We start from the raw sequence: 25,600 nt of genomic DNA, 5'->3' as shown, positions 1-25,600 counted from the left end.
ATTTAAGGATTTTAGGGCTTCAAATTCATCTTTGTTAAGGTTGCTCCTAGGAGGCTTAGCCTTCCTAAGAATAACAGCACAATCCTACCTAACAGTATTCTTAATACTATCAGGTAAGCCCCAAATTCCATATTCTATGTCACAAATAATGTCATCAACAGGGATCTTTTTAGGGGCCAAGGCAAAGTTTAGACCTTTGCTTAAAACGTTAAAAACAGAAGCGGGAAAAGAAAAACTAGATAAATTAATAACTTTATTATTAATATGAGAGGAAGAGGGAGGGTTAACATCACTTAAATGACTCTTCCTCGATTTAGAGTTAACGTCTCTATGTAAGTTAAGCCTTGTTAGCTTATTATCATAGTTCATTATCCTCCTATTCCTAGAGCAATATTTATTTACTCTTTCATTATTATTTACCATATTAATATTATTATTATCAATATTAGTATTATTAATAGTGTTATTATCCTCATTATTAACAATGAAATTGAACTTATTACTATTATTATTAATATTGTCAACTTTATTATTATTATTTTCATCGCAAATATCATTAACATTATAATTATTAATATTATTATCACCATTATTAATATAATTATTATTATTATTGTAAATACTATTATAGTTATAATTTTTAATATTATTAATACAATTACTATTATTGTTATTAGTATTATTAATAATGTCATCATTTATATTATTATTGCTATTAAAAACTTCATTAGTAATATAATTATTAATATTATTATTGTTAGCGTTATTGTTGATATTACCCATATTAATCATATTGTTATTATTACCATTATAATTTTCAATATTACTAGTATAACCAACATTATTCAAAGGATCGAAATCCACCATATTGTTAATTCCTGCTTCACCTATATTACTCTGACCATAAACCTGCTCAAAAACACATAACTTACCAAGGTGGTCGATGGCAGAGTCCCGGCTCACATGATGAAAAATGCGGGAAGACGGATTCAGATTCGGATGGACTCCGTGGGTGCCAGAACCGATGAGAACAGCGGAATCATAGACCATACCTGAGCGGTCTATGGCAGAGACCTGAGCACCTGCGCAGACGCTGAACTCATTATCGCGGGAAGCCGGATTCAGATGGACCACGCCGGTACCAGAACAAGAGAAGGGGACCTGAGGAACCACGTGTTCGGACCGATCCTCGTTGCAACGAAGATAAGGGTCTACGGGAACCTGCTCACCCGACCGCAGATCAGAACAAACGGAAAGAAGAGGGCTAGGGTGACAGTTTTGAGTCTGGAGAGACTCAGCATTATCCCCCACGCAGGTACACCAATCGGTCAAGCCAGAATGGGAAGAAGCCGAGCCACCGGTGCGAGGAATAACCTCCCAGCAGGATACCGCTGAAGGGTTCGGATGAGAGCAGGCTGCCCCATCTGACTCACTGGACTGCACAGACGAGTTAGCTTGCCTAGAACTATGAAGAACCCAGCTCCGAAGTGCAGATTTTTGATTGGCAGAAAGCCGCACCTGGGAGACATGATCTACTGAAGAGACCGGTTTGGTAGATCTACGAGCCAACCTCTGAAATTTAGCAGCTAGTTTCAACCTCCATTGATCCTCCATGCGCAGGCATTTAAGCGCTGAACAAGCATCAACCCTCGCCCATAGGGAGGCTAACAATGCGTTGGATAGCTCCAAATGCAAATCAAGGAGATTCCGAGAGAGCCAATCTAGGGTCTTTCGAACTCTATTAATCCCAGACCTTAACAATATATATTTTTTAAAATGTCTATTATAAAATAAAATAAAATATTTAATATAATTAAAAAATATATATATATATATTCTAAAATTTATAAATATCAATATTTTTTAATTAAAATACCCTTATCAAAACTTACAAAGTAAAAACTGCAAAACACCTCCACTTAATATTCCAGGAAAATCAGTGTCATCAAAGCATGCATGAATTTTCGAAATCCTAAAAACTACAAAACACCTCCACTTAATATTCCAAGAAAATTAGTGTCATTAATGCATGCATGAATTTTCGAAATCCTTGAAATAAATTTTTTGATGTGAAGTAACATAGTATATAGCCATCCATAGTATTTTGAATTTTTTATTAACATGCCAAACAAAGCACCACTGTGAAGTGATTTATTTTTCCTAGAAAAGCGGGATTTTATGTTCTGCGAATATTATAACTCTTAAAAAAAAACAATTTTTTTTTTTTTTTTTCTTCTTCCAGATTTCAAAAGTCAAAAAACACATTTTTTTTTTTTATATTTAAATTTGATTTTAGAAAAAAAAAATTCTATATCTAGATTTCACTTAAAAAACAATATTTTATTTTAACTAAGTTGACTCAAGTGCCAGTCTAAATTCAAACTGACTCAAGTGCCAGTCTAAACTCAAAATGCTCGTCATGCTTATATTCTCTATAAATCAATCTGTCGTTTACTCAAGTCCTGGTAAATGCTGGTCATGTTTTATTCTATATAAATCAATCTCCTTCACGAGTTGCATTGTTTCTCTTTATTAGTTGCATGGTTTCTCAGTCTCTAGATAAAAAAAATCTAGACAACAGGGAGAAAAAGAATGGATTTGGATGGTAATTGTCTTCCGGAAGAGTTTGTTGATATTTTGGTCCAAAATTTCGCTTATGATCCCATTAGACTTCCGATTTCAGAAGACCCTTCTCAGATTCTTTATAATCGAAGAACGCTAGAAACGATCTGGGACAGCAAACGAGATGCCATCAACCCATACACGCGACAGCCCTTCCATATTGGCAATGTCATCCCACAGAGTGAGCTTAGGCAGCGGATGCGCGAATTCATTCTCGACAACAACGGCGGGCTTCATGTCATTCCTGACTACACCCAAATCTTGAACAAGACAGGTATGAAAAATCTGTTGGAAGAATTGGTTGCAGCTGCTAATCAATGTTTACTAATTCAGAAGACAACGAAGAAACGAGGTCGTAGAAATCAAAATAGGAAAGCAGATGACTGTGAATTGGAGAAGTGGAACGCACTGTGGAGGAAATTAAATCTGGTACGTCTTTATTGCCAGTACAGAATAGAAAACAGAGAGCTGTTTTGTTCAATCAAAGGATATGAATACTTGTTCCAGGTAACCAGTAAGCCGCTCTTAAATTCATGCGTACTAAGAAGACGTGGTGAATACTCATGTGATGATGCCAAGGAGGTTTGCAAAGAAGTCGCCAGGATTGTTGATGTCGTCGGCGGTCTGAAAGAGACCGATTTACAGATGGCACAGGAAAATTCTGTTTTGGCGTTTGTGCGTATTCTATTTGACCTTGCACACCACCAGAGCCAATATTTGAAAATTCAGAGTATGGTTTTAAGAATTTACTGTCGAATGTTTGACCACTGCATCGATTATCTCGTTAGAAGCAAGAAGAATTCCATCCTTTATATGCTCCATCTCGCTGTATATGTGTTGGCGAGTAGGAGTGATATAGTGAATGAAGAGTTGTACAATGGAATGACAATCCTCAAAGTTGCATGGATCAACGATATCTATGCCGTCTATTTTATGCATTATGTCGATGTTCTCTACAGGGTAGTAACTATATGTGTTTCCCGTCTGCAAGATGCTCAACATGTTTCTTGCTCTACCCCGCAGGAATTAGATGCCCTCTGTAGCTGTACCGGCCAGCATGCAGATGATATTAATGCAGAGATGGAAAATAATATTCGTCTACTCAGTATGGCACTAGAGCATGGGCTCTTCTTGATTTTCTCCCTGGTCACCACTCCCCATAATCACAAAGCAACGCATGGGTATGCGGGCAAGGAGAGACTGCAGAAGTTGGGGGTCACCACTCCCCATAATCACAAAGCAACGGGGTATGCGGGCAAGGAGAGACTGCAGAATTTGGGCATCGTAAAACAAATTTCCCGTATGGAAGAACTTGCCAATGCAGGTAACAGGCTCTTCCAGTCATCCCATTTGGAGTTGGGACTAAAAATCATAGCTGCTCTTTCTTGATGGCCTACTGAAATGAGAAAATACTAACGCTTTCAAATCTGGGATACTAACAGCGAACCCAGCATGTGGATGAAGACATTGTGTGCGCCAGTAATTTTATTTAGCTTAGCTTTATATGCTAAATTGCCTTCTTATTTTTTATATGAAACTGTACTTGTTCGTTTCGAATCAAAGAACGGCCTTTCCAACCGTACATGTTAGTAACGGGCTTTCTATGAATATCAGGTTGTAACCCTAGTTGATTTTATTTATTTATTTAATATTAGGTAAGTATTTTGATGATATATTCGATTAAATTTATAACCTAAAATATATTAAAATGGTTTTATTTGTGAATATATATTAAAGGTAATATTGAATTTATAAAATTAAGTTATATTTTTTTGTAGAAAAACATGTGATATTTTTATTTATATCTCAGTTTCATAATCTTTGTTGCAATACCGATCTTTTTAACCTTTTAAGATGTCAAAATTACAGTAGTAAGCTAGAAAGACATCTCTCTTAGCTTTTTGAGCATAGAGATAAAATCTTAAATCAAATTAAATAATTAGTTTCTTTAGGTCTGATATACCCACATTCACCCAAGGTTACTTTGAGGATTAGCTATCTAACACTCCCCCCTTAATCCGAAGGGATGTACCAAATTCCAAGGAGAGATCAAAATGCAGAAATGTATCTGAGCCAAGAGCTTAATGTCTCTCAAAAAATGGTTTTTAATGATGACCTCAAACCAACATGGGAGAATTCAAAGTCTCAACGAACACCAATTTTGCAACCTTCATAGCAGTTCTCAAAACAACCAAAAATGTGGTTTTAAGGTGACCACAAACTCTGGAACTATCACAACAGCTCCTCAGATAATTCCAAACATGGAAGTGCTCAATCAAATCAACTCTAACTCAGGCTCTCTTGACATCTTGAACTTGAACCTATAGCAGACCATCAACCATTCCCCCCTGTCCGATACAGGGCGAGAAGTACTTTTCAACACTGCAAGGCTAGTCATCATTCTTGAACGCATTGTTCGGCATGACCTACAAATCTTCTTGGTTGTTTTCGTCCAATCCCAAGAAGTAATACATTTCAAATTTACCTTCTCTGGCAGTCGTCTTCTTTTTCGAACATCTATTTGTATGATGATTTCGCTTTCCACGATGTTCACACGGGTGAATATCAAAACACTAATGTTTCACATGTATAATTCTATTACATTATTGGCATCTATCAACTTGTTCAGGAACAATGCCATCCAAGAATCTGACACTCGGGAATTTTATTGGTTTAGCAAAATTTGGAATGTGAAAGGATACATCCAAAATATCCTCGTTGTAACCCAAACCAGTTTTGTATTTATTGTGTCTAATCTCTTCCTATGGTCTTATGAAAGTTTTGGGAATAACTGGCTTCTCATAAGAAATTTCAATTCCATCCAAATTTTCTTTTGAAACCACTGCATTAATTTGATCATTTACTGACTGAATATGAGGCTCAAACAAACTTTTATTCTAAACAAGAACACGTTCAAAAGTCTTCTTTTGCAATTCTTCTCGGTGAAGCTAGACTCTATCTCTAAGAATTCAAATTTTCTTTTAACATTTTGCAAATATATTTGGATGTCAGAGAGCGTGTCCTTGTTAACTTGGACATTCTTATGAATGCTAGCTAACACTAAATTGCATAATAACTGCAACATATCATCGACTTTGACCATTTTCTCGAGAAATCAAGTTTCGAAAAGGGGTGTCGGCTACCACCAAAATGCATCCCATAAACAAATTTAAGATTAATTAACTGGGTGTCAATATCAATCGAAAATGCACTCATTTACAAATAAGATTCAAAATAAAGTGATTATATAGTTGCAACTACACGATTAAAAACTTCTATCTTTGCTACATACAAGGAATACCATGAAAAATCAAACTTGTTGTGAGTTATATCCAATATGCATGAGTTGCAGATTTATCAAATAGTGACATGCTCACTAAAATCATGTTCACAACCTCCAAAAATACCTCCCAAAATTAGCTTTAAAAAATATCTTTCAAAATTGTCTCTAAAAAAATTTGAACTTGAGACCTTTAATAGACCAAAAAACTATATAAACTTCACCAACCACAATGTCATTTTCTCTTCTTTATTTTATATCTATAAACTCTACCTCCAAAAATATCTCCCAAAATTAGCTTTAAAAAAAATCTCTTTCAAAATAATCTCTATAAAGATTTGAACTTGATCTCATAATTTTCAATATACCAAATTAACTCTTCTAACCACCATCCATTTTATTCCCTTATTTAAATAAAAATAATATCACTCTAATTAAACCAGAAAAACAATGTATTCTTCCTCCTTCATGAATGCCAACAATATACAACTTCATCGCAATTATTGTGCAACTGCTTCCAATTCAATGCCAATACAGTTTAATATATGATCTCAAACATAATCTACTTGAAGATCTCATGATAGTAGCATCAGTCTTCTACACACATACACATGAAGCAATGATAGTAGAAGTCATGCTTCTACACGAATGAAGAAAATAATCTACTTGACGGTCTCATGATAATAGTAGCCAGTCTTTTCTAATATCAATGCTATAACATACTTTCTCCAATCTATATGAAGAGAACCAATCTAGCTGTGACAATTACTGCACAAATTTTTTACTTCCAAGATTTGCAACACTACACAATTTTTTGACTTTCGAGCTTTACAAACTTCTGAAGTGCTTCTCTAATTCAGATAAATGTAATTTTCTTGCACGTTCCTTGTAGTTTGGTTTGTTGGCATGAACAAAAATCCTCTAGAGGCTAAATAGTAGACCCACTGCACATAATATTATTTCAATGCCCCACTAGAACACACATATTCTTAAATATTCAAGAGAAGCACTTCGTAGCCCCTGAAAACTGCACACATAGAGACTAAACAATCAACCAACAAATACGAAAGCACCCATTTAATCAACAAAAATATGTCAACCAATATGCCATTTCATCATAAGAAATAAGTCATTTGAAATCCACTTTAGTAATCATTTGTTTCACTTGTAAATGCTTTTACTTTTTCTACGACAACAACATTCAATACAACAAGGAATTGGTCAACTTTTAACATTCTGCACCTGTGCCATCATATAAACTCCAATCAATTCCTTATGTTCATTTTCATTTGTAGAATCGCTGTCAGTTTTTGTAACAACATAACTAGTGTCATTAATAATCAAAAAATCCAGTTCATTTAATTTGCAGATGCCCAATATTGTGGAAAGAAATAAAAATTTCAGATTATTCACAATGAACAAGCAACAAATTCTTGGTTTTTCATCCCAAGATGAGAACAAAATCCTCAAAATTTTATAGATCAAGGATTTATAATCCTTATCAGCTCTGTAAAGGCGGTTAAGCGTCGCGCAAGTTCCCCTTCCAATATCGTTATGAACCATTGGATCCAGTGCACCTTGATTAAATAGTGGAGGATTGGCGATTGAGTTTGTTGATCGATTGGATCAACAACCATCGGATTAATGATGAGATCAATGGTGGACGCATGCAAGAGGAGGAGTCTTAGTAATAACTCCGATTTTTATGAAATTGTGATTATGGGATTAAGGGAATGACATGGCACGTAGAATCTCCATATGGGTAACGTATCTCGAGCATCTATCACAGAGAAGAAGTAATCGTTCGTGAAATTGAAGAAACAGAGGAAGCATGAAGGTCAAGAAAATGAAAGAAGAAGTCAAAAGTTCAAGAAACCAAGGGTTTGGTAGATGATAAAGGTACAAAAGAAGCTGAAGATTGAGTGAGATATATGGAAACATGGGATAGAAGCTAGTTGTAGGTCCAGCAGGACAAAAGGAAGTCGTAGGTCTAGTAGGACAAAAGGAAGCCAAAGGTCCAGCAAGATAGAAGGAAGTTGAAGGTCCAACAAGAAAGAAGGAAGTTGAAGGTCTAGTAGGACAAAAGGAAGCTGAAGGTCAGAGGAGGAAGAAGGAAGCCGAAAGGGCCAACAGAAGACGAAGATCTGTTTGACCTCATACCAGCCAAGTAAGATTTCATCAGTCATCATTTGAAGGGAGCAATAGACAACACCATCGTTGAAGTATTTGTGAGTTTTTTCCTTGGAAGTAAGGTACCATAGTAGTCACTCCTAAAGCATTTACCATGGTAGTGAGAATAGAGGCTTGAAACAGAGAGTTGTTTCTGTGTAGAGCTTAGTGCAGTTCACTATAGACACATTGAAGTTGTGTGAAGACTATTGTAGATCATGATGGATATTTGAAATCATCATGAGGTAACTTTGCAGACATTGTGTGGGCAATATGAAGAGTTGTGAAGACTCCTTCATATGAAGATAGGTTGTCATTGATGATGTAGCATGGAGACTACAATGAAGTTGTAGATTGACAGAATTTAGTGAGGAAGATTTTGGGATTAGAAAATTACTATCAAACATATCTAGACAAAATATAGCAGTGGGTTGGAGCCTCAAACAAACAAGGTTGGTGCCTTGAAAATATTGGGTTGGAGCCCTTGGGGTTGGTGCCTCAGAATTGGAAGGATTGATGTCCTTGAAGTTGATTCTCCTAAACACAAGTTTGGTGCCTTGAGAAGATAGGGTTGGTTCCCTAGAGGTTGGAGCCTCACAAAATACCAAGTTGGTGCTTGGCAACTGACTGGAGCCTTATATATTTTGTATTTGATTTATTGTAAAGACTATATTAATAAAAGAATTTATTCCTATTTTTCATTTTTGTGTTCTAAATGTAAACGAGTTAACTGGTAAAAACAACAATTGAAAACAAATATTGATTCACTCCCCCTCTCAGTATTTCCAACAGTTTGAAGGTGTGGGAGTGTGATAAGTGTGGAAGAAGTCATTTGTAGAAGTGTTTGAAGGTGGGAATAACGAGAGATTGCAAAAATAATTGTGGAAACAAATAATTATCAAAACGCTACACTAGATTAGTTCCCTAGCATATCTATAACTATGAAAATGTCACTCTTGTCTTAATGCAGTCTCCCTACATGTAGAGAGTTGTAAGAGGCCCACACCCATTGAGATATTATCAATCCTTTCTTTGTTTGGTAATAAAAAGGTTAAAGCAATTTGAGTGTAGATGCCATATTATTATAACATCTTGTACATATATTACCATTTGTTATAAAAATATATTTGTATTTTTTAAGTTCAATTTTTTTTTTTTTTTAATTTTACATAGTATTTTGATTTTGTTTATTAAAAAAGCTATTTAACAATATATATATTTTTGAATATTTTTTTGTAATAGAGAATAAAAATATAATTAGTATTATGAATATAAAAAAATAAGATAGACTAAAATCTATAAACATTTGAGAAAGTAAACAATGTTTATTTTAATTAATAAACATTATTTTATTTTAAATAATATGTTTTTGTAATAATAAATATAAATTGAATTTTCTAGATAATAATTAATGATTAATTTTGTTACATATTAATCATTAAGTTATAATGGATTTTGTTACTTTGGATGTCTTACTAGTATCAACCCCATGACTCCATGCCTAATGGATAAAGTTACCATTTTCCTAACCAAGCCGGTTAATTTTCAAGTTGACTCTAGCTAGTGAGCAAATAAGTGAGTTGTTACTCTACTCACTCTCAATAGTAGCAGACTCAAAGAGAGATCTCTCTAGAAATGGAAGGGTCCAGATTGGAAGGGTCAGGTGCCCATTTTAAATTTTGGTTTAAAGGTTACCTAAGTGATTTCCCTCCACAACCAGGGTAATGTTTCAGTGATAATAGGAATAGTGAGAGAGGTTACTGTTAGCCTCCTATTGCAATAGGTTTCATATTTCATGATTGAATGTTTTACATGCCAAATATGTCATCTTTTCTTGCTGCAAGGTTCCATATTTCGAAGAAGTTCCATTTTTGAAGAATCATACCATTTTTGAAGAGTTTTACAGGTAAGGGAAATCCAAACAGCTTAATCTTGGCTTCCGTAGGTTTAAATTACTTGTTTTAGAAGATAGAGAATGAATATCTATCCAAACAGCTTAAGCTTGGCAGATCATTAGCTAGGTAGAGAAATGAAGGAGACCAACTGCTTAATCTGGGCCCTTGGAAGAGATAAGGGTTGATTTTAGATAGGAGGGCAGTCAAAAGAAAAGAAGACAATCAGGGTCTGCAAGTTCAAGTGTACCCAAACCAAAAGGAAGAAAAAATGCTAGGTAAGTAGGCTAGATAAGTAGTTTTGTGGTTGCAGAATCAAGCTATGTGATCCATTTCATGTTTTCAAGTGTTATATCTATTCAGATCACAGTTGTGAGGCAGTTTTTCATTTGGAGGAGCTCAAACGAGGCATGTCTAACTCCCCCTTCTTCTTATTCCCCAAATCACTCACTAACATCCCCTTGATGACGTTGGGATCTGCCCAACCAGTCCTGTTACCACTTCATTTTTGTAAAATACTAAGTCAAGCTTTGACTTTCTTCAGTGAAAAGAAGCCACATTTCTTGTGTAAAAATCATTTCTCCGCAGTCCATTCACTTCCTATGTCTAAGCTTCAGTTCACAAACTTAGCGTCTCCCCTACACTTCACCTCACAAATTCATATTAACTCCTAACTCTATTATCTATCTCCTTAGATCTTTTCCTTATCCCCTATTATACAAAAAACTATATAAAATTCCAAAAATAATACATATTCCACCTTATAGCATTATAGCTATGTATATATGGTTTTGGGAAATGATAGTCCACCTGGGGCTACTATTAACCCATCCGCATCCTAACCCTGGGATTAACTTAACATTTGGTTAAGTTAATAACCTCTTTCCTCACCCCTTTACCCATAACATTTAATCATTTCTACCCCCTCGCGCTCATCGTTTAAAGTTTAGTGTTAAAATGTTTGAATAAACATTAAACACCACCAGCGCATAACCCACAAACCCAAAGTTTGAAAGCCCCCGTCGCGCAATATTAATTTAATATTCGGGCGGGCCCCCGCACATAAACCCGCCGCCAGCTCCGTGCTCCGTAAGCCCTCCGATCCGCCCTCCTAGATCTGATAGCTCTCGGCGATTTCGGAGCCGCCCCATCACTTGACAGTTAGCGTCTGATAGCACGGCGGTTTTGCCATCGTACAGAAGGACGCGTGTCCGCCTTTGATTGTATCGGAGCCCCTCTAACAATTACCGCCCTCGTACAGAAGGTGGTCCGATGAAACCACAAACTGCCTTCTGTCTCCCCACCCGTGACGTTAGCGCCACGTCAGCGCTACGTCACCTCTGTGTCGACCCCCCAATTGCTACGTGTCATTGCCACCCCATCTGCCTCCATCCCTACCCTGCCACCGTGTTCTGTGCTACGTCACCCTGTCGTACTGCCACGTCACTGCTGTACCGAGACCCACCATTGACGTCATGCTGACATCATCACCGAAAAAGGCTTGAAGAGGCGAAAATCATAGCAAAGGATGCCCGGAATGAAAAACTGAGGCAATTTTCAATGCGTGATTATTAGCGCTTAGCGCTAATCGCGCATCGCTAAGAAAAAAATGATCAAAATGGAAGGCTGCCTATTGCTTGGCTACCTGCAAAACCCAAAAATTCGCAATTTGACAGAATTTCTTTATACATGTTCATATTCAATCTGCAAGCATGAATAGCATTCTAGAGGCCACGAAAAACATTTGCAGCAGCTATTTTTGCCTTGAAAGGGCAGAAAAGGGGCGATTTGACAGTTTCAAGCACATCGAGGGAGAGAAAGTGGCCCGACTCAACTGTAAAAGAGTATCAGAGTAAAGATGAAGCCCTGATTAAATTGAAGAGTATCAGTGAAGCAGCAAAGAGTATCAGATCGTCAATATCAGAGAAGGTGAACATTAAAGACCCCCAAGCAAAGTCAAAGAAAGTGGTGAAGCCATTTAAGGCTCTCAGATCACAGTTAATGCACATCAAAACCACTCAAGAGTAGGGGATCAAAGCCCAAAGCACAGTTATGGCTAAATGAATAGCACAGAGCCATAAGGATAGATATTAACTCATTTTGATACAGCTGCCTCCAGCGCAGCTCAAAAAGATATTTTCTTGCATTCATTTCAGGACAATATTAGGTTAAAAAACTCATTTCCCTCAGGCCTGTTTAAGGTCTACTGTAATAGATCTTTTTGGATATTTTTCTTTATAAACCACCCTAATTCATTGGTTAAAGGTTTGGTTGGTTGATAATCCTCATTCTGGACTTGCACTGTATTTTTGAGAAGCTTTGTAATCAAAGACTATTGGAATACTTTGGATGAAGAACTGACTGTTGTGTTATTTAATGGCCAAAGAGTGACTGTGGAATTCCTGTGCTACTGCATGGCTCAAGAAGTGTTTTCCTATCTCTATTTACAGTTCACATATGTTTATGCACCATTATGTTACCATCTAAATAGCAAGAAAAAAGAATAGCTTAGGTTTCGCTTGACTGCACCCTATGCTCAATTATTGTTATTTCTATATGTTTTCTTCAGAAATGGTTATGAATATGCATACCTAAATGATCATGTTTACCCTGTTTCTTTCACATATGACTGTTATTTAGGAATTCTTGATTGCTCCTAGACAAACTTTCATTCACCTTCCCTCTCTGTCAGCTAATGAAATATTCTTAGTTGCCTCTCATCTCTGACCTTCATTCCATCTTTATTCCAGCCTGATATTGTTCTATGTGTAGCTATCCTGCTCTATGTTCCTCTTGTGACCAAGAAAATACAATAGCAAGCCCTAATCCATGACTCCATGCCCAATGGTTTGAACTTCTCACACTGTGCACCCCAAATCTACTTGAAAACATCATACTTCCCACCAAAATCACAACAAAACCCATGTACACCATAACTAGCCTAAAATCAACTCAAAACAAAGTTAAATTTTAAAGAGAGAGCCCTCTCTGACTGCAGGTAGGCTAGGACCTGCAGCCCAAAGATTGGTTTGTGGTTACCTCGGTCGTATCCCTTAAGGAGCCAAGGGACAACCTGAGTGATAACATCATTGGCGACTCCACTGGGGATCTTATTCATAAAATTCCAAAAAAACAAGTTAGAAGCTGGCTCCCAAGAAGAAAACACATAGTACTAGGTCAAATCCAGACCCAAATCCACCAGCTGTTTTTGAAAATCCCAATTTAATCTCTAGAAACCTTAGCAAACAAAAACAAGAAGTGTTTGCAGATTCTAGTCCTGAAACAGTTCAGCCAAGCTGTTTTCCAACCCTTGTTAAAGTTTTGTTTCGTTCAAACCCCACTTCCCCTTGTTCATCATCCACCTCTCCAAGCACTTTTTCCACACCTCCATTCACTGCGCATACTACCACTACCACCACTGTTATTACAACTGTTCCAGCTGTTACAGTTGTTCAACTTATCCCTGTAAATATGGCTAACAGATATGCACCTTTACAGTTACCTGCAAATCCAGGGGCTATGCCTCAGGATTATCAAACCAAAATCACATACTTTGATGCTACTGGTTCTAGCACAGCCCTGCAACATACCAAGAAAATGTAGGACTTTTTTGAGAGTTATGAAATAGATGATGATAGTGTAAGAATGAAGATTTTTGTCCAAAGTTTAACAGGAGATGTAAGGCCCTGGTTTAGAGCACTTGCTGCAAATTCCATAGCTGACCCAGAGGCCCTTTACCAAGCATTTCTCAACAGATGGGAAAAGAAGAAGGACCCTCTGCACATATTATCCGAGTATGACACTATCAAAAGAGGCCCTCAAGAAGTTGTCTTAGACTATTGTGCCAAGTTTAACAATGTTTACAACGCTATTCCACAAAACCTGAGACCTCCACCTGATCTTGCTTTATACAAATTCCCTGATGGATTTGATTCAGACATGGCTTATCAGTTAAGGGAAAGATCCCCTCAAACCTTAGCAGACATGCAGAATGTAGCTGTTAGTGTGGAGGCAAATCTGATTGCCAAGCGAAATAGAGCAAGAGCTGAGAGGAGAACCACTTTCAAAGATGAACCTTCAGCCTTTGAGCAAAAATTGGACACAAGCATCAAAGGCATGGATAGCTTTGAAAATAGAATGGGAACTATTGAAAGAAAGCCTCATGGGAAGGACAGTAAAACAATCCTATCAGAAATCCAAACTTTAGAAAAAATCAGAACCCAAACGTTGGAAGGGCAAGTCCTGACCAGGATATAAGACCTCCTTTTCATGAAAACTATGCTGAAGCATCCACATCTAGTGAGCAGATAGAGGACACTCACATAAACTTGATGGGTTTGAAGAGTGAACAACAAGTATTCCTAACCCAAGAAGACCAAGATGACCATGATATAAATCAATTTCAGACCAAGTCTGGAGAGTCATTTGACTTCAAACAAGGCTATGATTCAACTGTCTACGAAGTCCATAAACAATACAAATTGAGAACAAGAACCATTGATGTGTCTGATCCCATCAATCCAAAGGATGCCAAGCTAGCTAAGCAAGTAAAAGACAAGGCCGCTATCACAGAACCTGCTGATAAAATAGACCCAAAATTAAAAGAAGTGACCATAGAGGATGTATCTGACATGTAGCCCTCTAATAACCAGCCTTTTGTATCCTTTCCCTCAAAAGACAATGTAAATAGCACTCCTCAAAGCCTTCCCAAAACAGAACAATCTCAAGAAATCACTGATAACGAAGAGAAGATCACTAAAGATACAATTGAGAAGGGAAAATATGCTAGTCACAATACTAAAACACAGTCAGAAAAACCTTTTGATTTAGAAGCAGAAATTGGTAAATTAAAAATATCTATTCCTCTCTCTGAGCTTGCCAAACATGATGTGTACAGACATCAAATCAAAAGATCACTGCAAATGCCAGAGAACAGGGATGATGTTAATGTCTTAGATAATCAACCTGAATTACTGTTTGGTCCTGAAGTCAATGGTAAATCAGGACATGGAGCTGTTCTACCCTTTTATGTCAGTTTGAACATTCATGATAAAGTGTTGCACAATGCTATGTTTGATTCAGGTGCTTCACACAATCTAATGTCCAAAGCTGTAATGGAGAAGCTGAACCTTGATGTCACTAGACCCTACAAAGACTTATTCTCATTTGATTCTAGTCAGGTCGAGTGTTTAGGCTTAATCAAAGACCTTTGTGTGTCTTTAGTCCAATTTCCCAACAAAACGATCCTAGTGGACGTGGTGGTTGCTGACATTCCACCAAGGTATGGCATGCTCTTATCAAGATCTTGGGGAGAAAAACTCCAAGGATCTCTCCAACTAGACCTCTCCTATGCCACTATTTCAGTCTTTGGGCAACCAAAGAGATTGTATAGAGAAACATTGATGAAGTATGTGGTAAGTAGTGAGGAAAAACCCCAAAACTTTCCCATTTACTCAATCCATTCTGATATGGATTCCTTTATATTGCTCAATGATGATAGCTGCCCTCCCACTGATGAGAATCCTTTGCCTTTAGAACAAGAAACATGCATCAATCAAGAGTCAGTCGCCCATACCTGTGAAACTGTTAGAACAATTAGTGCAACCATCATACAAGAAGAACCACATGAAGCACAAAACATAGGTCCACCCAATCCTAAAATGACAGAAACTCTAACCACATGCAAGAAATCACATGGTATTTAGAGTTTGATGGTTTTGTTAATAAGCTAGGAGCAGGGGCAGGAATATGGATTCACAATACACATAACAGCCATGCAGAGGGTCATGCTTACAGACTAAACTTCAAATGCACCAATAACATGGCAGAGTATGAGGCTCTCTTTTTAGGCCTTAAACTGCTCAAAGCTCTAGGAGCTGCAAAAGTGTCCATTCTAGGTGACTCCGATTTGATCATTCAACAGATGAAAGGTAACTTTGTTACTAATGACAATAGGCTAAGAGCTTATAGGTCTGCTGCCACAGAAATACTCAATTCCTTCACCGAATCCAAGCTTGCTAAGATTCCTAGAAACTATAACATGCATGCTCATAGTCTAGCCACTTTTGCTAGCACTTGCAAGCTGTCCTTTGAGCCCAATTACCACTTTACAGCTGAGACAAAGCACAGGCCTGTTGTCCCTAACAATATCAAAGATTGGCAAGTGTTTGAGGATGATGCTCAAATCAACAATTTTCTTACCTTACAGCAACAATTCTCAAGCCTAAACATTGATGAAGATGCCATGAATGACCCACAACAACAAATGAGCCAAAATGAGAAAACTATAACAGCTGAAGCAGCAAATCAAATGCTGCACCCAACCATTTTTGATGAGAAAAACATGCAAGAGCTGAAGCAGATGCATTTAGATGAAACAGTTGAAGCAGAGGCTGAAGTCATTGATTTAAAGGACAACTTTTTACCTGCTGGCCTCACTCCATTAGAGGACATATTTGATTCAAACGATGTCCCCAAAAAGCCAAAGATTCAGCCCTTAAACGCTGCTGTGGAAGACTGTAATATTGGGATAGCAGAGAAGCCCAAAATGATTAAATTTTCCAAGTCTTTGCCTCTCGATAAAAAACCAAAATATGTTGATTTATTTAAAGAGTTTCAAGATGTATTTGCCTGGAGTTATGAGGACCTTAAGTCCTATGACACCTCTGTTATTCAACATACCATTCCCTTAAAACCAAATCAAAAGCCCTTCAAACAAAAACTAAGGAGAATAAATCCTGTGCTTCTCCCTTTGATTGAGAAAGAAGTGAAAAGAATGTTTGAGGCTGGTATCATAGCACCCATTAGATTTTCAGAATGGGTATCCAATCTTGTTCCCACGAGGAAGAAAATAGGGGAGATTAGACTATGTGTGGACTTAAGAAATTTGAACCAAGTCTCCCTTAAAGATCACTACCCACTGCCAAAAATGGACCACATTCTACAAAGAGTAGTGGGGTCTTCAAGAATTTCTTTGCTAGATGGCTTTTCAGGTTTTAATCAAATACTTGTTCACCCAGATGACCAAGACAAGACAACATTTACAACACCGTGGGGAACATTTAAGTATGTGAAGATGCTTTTCGGACTAAAGAATGAAGGGGCCACTTTTCAGAGAGCAATTGACATAGAATTTTCCAAGGAAATCCATAATTTCCTAGTGGTTTACCTTGATGACCTTACTCCTTTCTCAAAATCTGATCAAGAGCACCTAAAACATTTAAGACAAGTGTTCCTAACCTATAGGAAATATGGTATTTCCTTGAACCCCAAGAAGTCTTTATTTGGCCTTGAAGAAGGCAAATTATTAGGCCATATCATTTCAAAAGATGGGATTAGAATTGATCCTGAAATAATTCAAGCCATTTTGCAAATCCCTTATCCGAGAAACATCAAAGAACTGCAAGCATTCCTAGGAAAGATCAATTTCCTAAGGAGATTTATCCCAAATTTGGCCAAGCTGATAAGAATGCTAAATAAAATGTTAAAGAAATATTCCAAGGTAAAATGGACTTTAGAGGCCAAGCAAGCCTTTGAGGGCATAAAATCTGCCTTAACTCAAGCCCCAGTCCTCACAAGTCCTCAATTTGATAAGGATTTCATCATTTTTTCATTTGCATTTGAACACACCATTGTTGTTGTCCTTTTGCACAAAGATGATGAGGGAAATGAAAAGCCAATTGCATTTTTCAGCCGAGCCCTTAGAGATGCACCCTTGAAGTACCAAATCATGGAGAAGCAAGCATATGCCCTTGTTAAAGCAATCAAAGATTTCAGAATTTACATTTTATATTCACATGTGATTGCTTATGTGCCAAATGCTGTTGTAAAAGACATATTAACTCAAGAGGGCATAGAAGGCAAAAGAGGCAAATGGATTGCCAATATCCTTGAGTATGAAATTGAGATAAAACCCACCAAGCTGATAAAGGGACAAGGTTTAGCCAAACTGTTGTCAGAAACCAATTTCCAAGCCTTAGACATTAATCAACTAGACAATGAACAGGAGCTGGTGACTCCATAGATCAGTGAAGCTTTTTTGCAATCCCCATGGTATGATGATATATGTTTTATATTTTTAAACCTGTGTGCTCCTCTAGGGTTGTCCAAATCCAAAAAGATATTTTTAAATATGAAAGCATCAAAGTTTTATGTCTTAGATAGTGCCCTGTTTTGGAAAAATCATGAAGGAATATTGCTGAATTGTCTAACTATGAATGAGACTAACAACTTGTCATGAAAGAATTCCATGTAGGGGACTATGGAGGGCACTTATATTGGAAGTCCACTGCTGATAAGATACTAAGGGCTGGTTTCTATTGGCCCTCTTTGTTTGCTGATGTGAGAAAGTTTGTTGTTTCATGCCACAAATGCCAAATCCTTGAAGGCAAAAGAAAGCTTCTGCCCTTGCCCCTTAAACCCATTTCAACCGAGAAGCCTTTTCAGCAATGGGGTCTTAACTTCATCGGAGAAATCCATCCATCCTCTTCTGGCCAGCATAAGTGGATTCTAACAGCCACAGATTACTTTACCAAGTGGATTGAAGCCATCCGATGTGGGCAAGCCAATGACTCCACCATCATCCAATTCCTTGAAACCAAAATTTTGTCCAAATTTGGCTGTCTTGAGAAGATCATTACAGATAACGTTGCCTTCAAATCCAAGAAAATGATCAGTTTTCCACAAATTCCACATTACCTTAGGTCACTCCACAGCCTATTACCCTCAAGGTAATGGCTTGGCCAAATCATCCAACAAGAGTCTCATTAACATCATTAAGAAAGTCTTGGAGGAGAACAAGAAGAACTGGCACAAAAAGCTTGTAAATGCCATATGGGCAGACAGATTGTCAACCAAGAGATCCATTAGGATGAGCCCATATGAGTTAGTCTATGGCATGGAGGCCAAGTTCCCCTCTTCTTTGGGAATCCCTATTATCAAATTGCTGCAAGAGATTCAGGCATAGCCAAATGATGTCCAAAGAAAAATAAACCAAACCATCCATTTGCAGCAAACAAGAGAGCAAGTGTACGAAAGAGCTTAGATCTTACAAGAGAAGCTCAAGAAAATGTTTGACAAAAGAACCAAGGCTGAAGATTTCTGCATAGGCAACAAAGTCTTAAGATGGGATTCAAGAAGAGAGGACAAAGGAAAGCATGGCAAGTTTGATTTACTGTGGAAAGGCCCCTTTATTATTTCTGGTGTTCAAGGAAACAACACATATTTTCTAAAGAGTTCGGATGGCATCACAGCTGAAGAATGCCCTGTCAATGGCTGAATGCTAAAGCACTATCATGATCCCTTTTGTTGAATGCAACACAGCTCTGTATAATATCTGTACATTAATATTTGTATTTTCAACACTTTTTCTTATAGCAGGCCAATAAGAGGGAACAATGCAGCAAATTTTGAAGGAAAGATCAAAGAAAGTTCTATTTCAGATCCCTGTTTTGAAATAATTACAAAGAAGTGCTCAAGAAGATTTCAATATGTTTACAAGCACCCAAAAGGCAAGAAGCAGAGCTGTAATTTTTCTGCAAATCAGCTCAAAAGGATACTGCATATCAGCTTATGAGAATTCAGTCAAAGGCATTGACAAGAAGGAGAATTTCAGTTTACAGCATTAGTTGAAGATCAAGGCATTCTGACTTGCTGTTCTTGGCTTTTCATCCTGAAAAAACCATCCCCAAGTGGAGCCACTGTTAGCCTCCTATTGCAATAGGTTTCATATTTCAAGATTGACTGTTTTACATGCCAAATATGTCATCTTTTCATGCTGCAAGGTTCCATATTTCCAAGAAGTTCCATTTTTGAAGAATCATACCATTTTTGAAGAGTTTTATAGGTAAGGGAAAGCCAAACAACTTAATCTTGGCTTCCCTAGGTTTAAATTACTTGTTTTAGAAGATAGAGAATGAATATCTGTCCAAACAGCTTAAGCTTGGCAGATCAGTAGCTAGGTAGAGAAATGAAGGAGCCCAACTGCTTAATCTGGGCCCTTGGAAGAGATAAGGGTTGATTTTAGATAAGAGGGAAGTCAAAAGAAAAGAAGACAATCAGGGTCTGCAAGTTCAAGTGCACCCAAACCAAAAGGAAGAAAAAATGCTAGGTAAGTAGGCTGGGTAAGTAGTTTTGTGGTTGCAAAATCAAGCTATGTGATCCATTTCATGTTTTCAAGTGTTATATCTATTTAGATCACAGTTGTGAGGCAGTTTTTCATTTGGAGGAGCTCAAACGAGGCATGTCTAACTCCCCCTTCTTCTTATTCCTCAAATCACTCACTAACATCCCCTTGATGACCTTGGGATCTGCCCAACCAGTCCTGTTACCACTTCATTTTTGTAAAATACTAAGTCAAGCTTTGACTTTCTTCAGTGAAAAGAAGCCACATTTCTTGTGTAAAAATCATTTCTCCGCAGTCCATTCACTTCCTATGTCTAAGCTTCAGTTCACAAACTTAGCCTCTCCCCTACACTTCACCTCACAAATTCATATTAACTCCTAACTCTATTATCTAGCTCCCTAGATCATTTCCTTATCCCCTATTATACAAAAAACTATATAAAATTCCAAAAATAATACATATTCCACCTTATAGCATTATAGCTATGTATATATGGTTTTGGGAAATGACAGTCCACCTGGGGCTACTATTAACTCATCCGCGTCCTAACCCTGGGATTAACTTAACATTTGGTTAAGTTAATAACCTCTTTCCTCACCCCTTTACCCATAACATTTCATCATTTCTACCCTCTCGCGCTCATCGTTTAAAGTTTAGTGTTAAAATGTTTGAATAAACATTAAACACCACCAGCGCATAACCCACAAACCCAAAGTTTGAAAGCCCCCGTCGCGCAATATTAATTTAATATTTGGGCGGGCCCCTGCACATAAACATGCTGCCAACTCCACGCTCCGTCAGCCCTCCGATCCGCCCTCCCAGATCCGACGGCTCTCGGTGATTTCGGAGCCGCCCCGTCACTCAACAGTCAGCGTCCGATAGCACGGCGGTTTTGCCATCGTACAGAAGGACGCGTGTCCACCTTTGATTGTATCGGAGCCCCTCTGACAATTACCACCCTCGTATAGAAGACAGTCCGATGAAACCATAAACCGCCTTCTATCTCCCCACCCCTGACGTCAGTGCCACGTCAGCGCTACGTCACCCTCGCGTCGACCCCCCCACTGCTACATGTCATCGCCACCGCATCTGCCTCCGTCCCTACCCCGCCACCGTGTCCTGTGCCACGTCACTCTATCGTACTGCCACGTCACTGCCATACCCACCGCTGACGTCATGCTGATGTCATCAATGAAAAAGGCGCGAAGAGGCGAAAATCGTAGCAAAGGATGCCCGAAATGAAAAACTGAGGCAGTTTTCGATGCGCGATTATTAGCGCTTAGCGCTAATCACGCATCGCTAAGAAAAAATGATCAAAATGGAAGGCTGCCTATTGCTTGGCTACCTGCAAAACCCAAAAATTTGCAATTTGACAGGATTTCTTTATACATGTTCATATTCAATCTGCCAGCGCCGATAGCATTCTAGAGGCCACGAAAAACATTTGCAGCAACTATTTTTGCCTTGAAAGGGCAGAAAAGGGGCGATTTGACAGTTTCAAGCACATCAAGGGAGAGAAAGTGGCCCGACTCAACTGTAAAAGAGTATCAGAGTAAAGATGAAGCCCAGATTAAATTGAAGAGTATCAGTGAAGCGACAAAGAGTATCAGATTGGCAATATCAAAGCAGGTGAACATTAAAGACCCCCAAGCAAAGTCAAAGAAAGCGGTGAAGCCATTTAAGGCTCTCAGATCACAGTTAATGCACATCAAAACCACTCAAGAGCAGGGGATCAAATCCCAAAGCACAGTTATGGCTAAATGAATAGCACAAAGCCATAAGGACAGATATTAACTCATTTTGATACAGCTGCCTCCACCGCAACTCAAAAAGATATTTTCTTGCATTCATTTCAGGACAAGATTAGGTTAAAAAACTCATTTCCCTCAGACCTGTTTAAGGTCTGCTGTAATAGATATTTTTGGATATTTTCTCTATATAAACCACCCTAATTCATTGTTTAAAGGGTTGGTTGGTTGATAATCCTCATTCTGGACTTGCACTGTATTTTTGAGAAGCTCTGTAATCAAAGACTGCTGGAATGCTTTGGATGAAGAACTGACTGTTGTGTTATTTAATGGCCAAAGAGTGACTGTGGAATTCCTGTGCTACTACATGGCTCAATAAGTGTTTTCCTATCTCTGTTTACAGTTTACATATGTTTATGCACCATTATGTTACCATCTAAATAGCAAGAAAGAAGAATAGCTTAGGTTTTGCTTGACTGCACCCTATGCTCAGTTATTGTTATTTCTATATGTTTTCTTCAGAAATGGTTATGAATATGCATACTTAAATGATCATGTTTACCCTGTTTCTTTCACATATGACTGTTATTTAGGAATTCTTGACTGCTCCTAGACAAACTTTCATTCACCTTCCCTCTCTGTTAGCTAATGAAAGATTGTTAGTTGCCTTTCATCTCTGACCTTCATTCCATGTTTATTCCAGCCTGATATTGTTCTATGTGTAGCTATCCTGCTCTATATTCCTCTTGTGACCAAGAAAACGCAACAGCAAGCCCTAATCCATGACTCCATGCCCAATGGTTTGAACTTCTCACACTGTGCATCCCAACTCTACTTGAAAATATCATCCTTCCCACCAAAATCACAACAAAACCCATGTACACCATAACTAGCCTAAAATCAACTCAAAACAAAGTTAAATTTTAAAGAGAGAGCCCTCTCTGACTGCAGGTAGGCTAGGACCTGCAGCCCAAAGATTGGTTTGTGGTTACCTCGGTCGTATCCCTTAAGGAGCCAAGGGACAACCTGAGTGATAACAGTTACCTCAGTGACATCCCTCCGCAACCAAGGTAATTTTTGAGTGACAACAAGAACAGTGAGAGATTGCACAAACGATTATGGAAACATAACATAACAACAAAATTCTGGTTTAAAGGTTACCTCAATGATTTCCCTCCACAACCAGGGTAATTTTTGAGTGATAAAGAGGTTACCTAGTGATTTCCCTCCACAACCACAGTAATTCTTTAGTGATAACATGAACAGTAAGAGATTGTAGAAACGATTATGGAAACATGGCATAACAACAAAATACAAGCTTGGGAGTAGCTCAATTTATCTACCATATCAATAACTATGTAATTATCACTCTTGTCTTAATACACTCTCCTCTACATGTAGAGAGTTGTAAAAGATCCACACCCATTGTGATAATATCAATGCTTTCATGTTTGTTAATAAAAAAATTAAAGCAAGTTGAGTGTAGATGCCATATTACTATAACACCATATACATATATTATGGTTTATTATAACATTATGTAAATATATTTTATTCTTTTAAATCAAATAAAAAATATTTTTTAATTTGACATAGTATTTTTATTTTATTGATTAAAAAAGTATTTAATAATATTTTTTAACATTTCTATTTGTAATAGAAAATAAAAGATATTTAATATGATTATAAAAAAAAGATATTCTAAAATTTATAAATATTGATATTTTTTAATTAATAAACAAAATTTTATTTTAAATAATATGTTTTCTAATAACTAACATAAATTGAATCTGAAGGTAAGCAGGCTAAAGGCCAAGTGGGATTTAGAAGGCATCACTCAACAATAGACCACCTTGTTAAGCTTAGGATCATTGTGGAGGAATGTCGTAATGATAAATCCAATCTCTTTTGTTGCTTTGTGGACTTTAGAAATGCTTTCGATACAGTTCCTAGAAACAACCTTTGAAATAGATTAGAAGAGCTAAAGGTTCCTTTCGAGTTGAGAGCTTCTGCTATAAGATTATACGAGAATGTAATTGCCAAGATAGAAAGCAATTAGGGGTGGTTGAAAGATATTAAATGTAATATTGGAGTTAAACAAGGTTTCCCCCTCTCCCCTACCCTATTTGGCATTTACATTGACAAGATTGAAGGCTATTTAGAGGAAGCAGGTTGTGATGGCATGATCTTAACTGGGATAGTCATTATCCTTCTTCTCTATGCTGACGATATTGTTCTTCTCGCAAGGTACCCATCTGATATTGATAAGCAACTTAGGCTTCTTAAGGATTTCTACTCAACCATGGGTATGACTGTTAACACTGACAAAACAAAAGTTATGATTATCAAATCCAAGAAGGACACTTACACTAATTTTATGTATGACAAAAATAACTTGGAGGAAGTGTTTTCTTACAAGTACCTAGGAATTGTTATTCATCACAAGCTTAACTAGAACTATAGCATTGAGAAAAGGATTAATGGGGGATGGAAAGCTTATTTTGGTTTTGAAAATAATTGTAAAACGACAAACCTCATAATTTTGGATAAAAAGAAGTTCCTCTTTGAAACTTTAGTCACTCCTGTTATCTTATATGGATGTGAGGTCTGGGGTTGTAGCATCTCTAGAGAATCCTTGAGAAAGATTGAGCAAATCCAGAAGCTTTTTATAACGTATAACCTAAAAATTAAAAGCAATACACCCTATCTTATTCTCCTTATAGAAGTAGGTATTTCCCCTATCGAGAGCCTAGCTATGACTAGGCTTCTATTGTACAAGCACAAACTTAATAACTTAGGAGATCATAGACTCCCTAAGCTAGCTTTAAATTCCAGCCAAAACCACCTAAGGCTCAAGCGGGGGTGGTATAAAGACATGAAGGCCTGGTTAAACCTTTGGGAGATCGATGAGAATGATGCTTTACAAAACATTAATAACATTAAAAATATTGTTACTTCTAAGTTCAAAGAAAAAATGTGGTGTGAGAAAGATTTAGCAGCTAAAAGAGAATTAAGTTATTATAAGAAGGTCATCAACCCCACCCTAGAAGATCAAAAATATCTCTCTGTTTTCACTAGCTCAGAGAAGAAAATTAATATAGCGAAGATTAGAACGAACTTTCATGAGCTCCATAGTGAAACAGGTCATTGGGTAGTTCCTAAAACACCATGGATGGAAAGGATCTGCCATCTCTGTGAGAATAGGAACATCGAGGATGAAAACCACTTCCTCCTAGAGTGCCCTGCGTACAACCACATTAGATCTCAGTTTCATAATCTTTGTTGTAATACTAACCTTCCTAGCCTTTTACGATGTCAAAATTATAGTGAGCTCACGAGACTTCTCTCTAAGATTTTTGAGCATAGGAATAAATCTTAAATCAATATAAATAATTTGTTTCTTTAGGTCTGATAGACCAAAGTTTGGTCTCAGTGGACGTTCTTCATCATCATCATCATCATCATCATCATCAAATAATAATTAATTTGTAATTTTTATTACTTATTAATTAAATTATAATAAATTTTGTTGCTCTAAATATAAAAGTTCTATTTTTAATTTAAAATACACTCATAAAAACATATAAAGTAAAACATGCAAGTCACACCCACTTAATATTCCAAGAAAATTAGTGTCATTAAAACATGCATGAATTTTCGAAATCCTTGAAATAAAAATTTTGATGTGAAGCAACATCATGATGATGATGATGATGGTGGTCGTTAACGTCTAGTGAGACCAAACTTTGGTATATCGGACCTAAAG

The sequence above is a fragment of the Pinus tabuliformis genome, chromosome 7 (assembly GCF_031772625.1).
Source record: "Pinus tabuliformis cultivar Carrire ecotype Pingquan chromosome 7, CPIR1, whole genome shotgun sequence".
Taxonomy (NCBI): Eukaryota; Viridiplantae; Streptophyta; class Pinopsida; order Pinales; family Pinaceae; genus Pinus; species Pinus tabuliformis.
The sequence above is the reverse complement of the archived record's forward strand: the minus strand, read 5'-3'. Positions refer to the sequence as shown.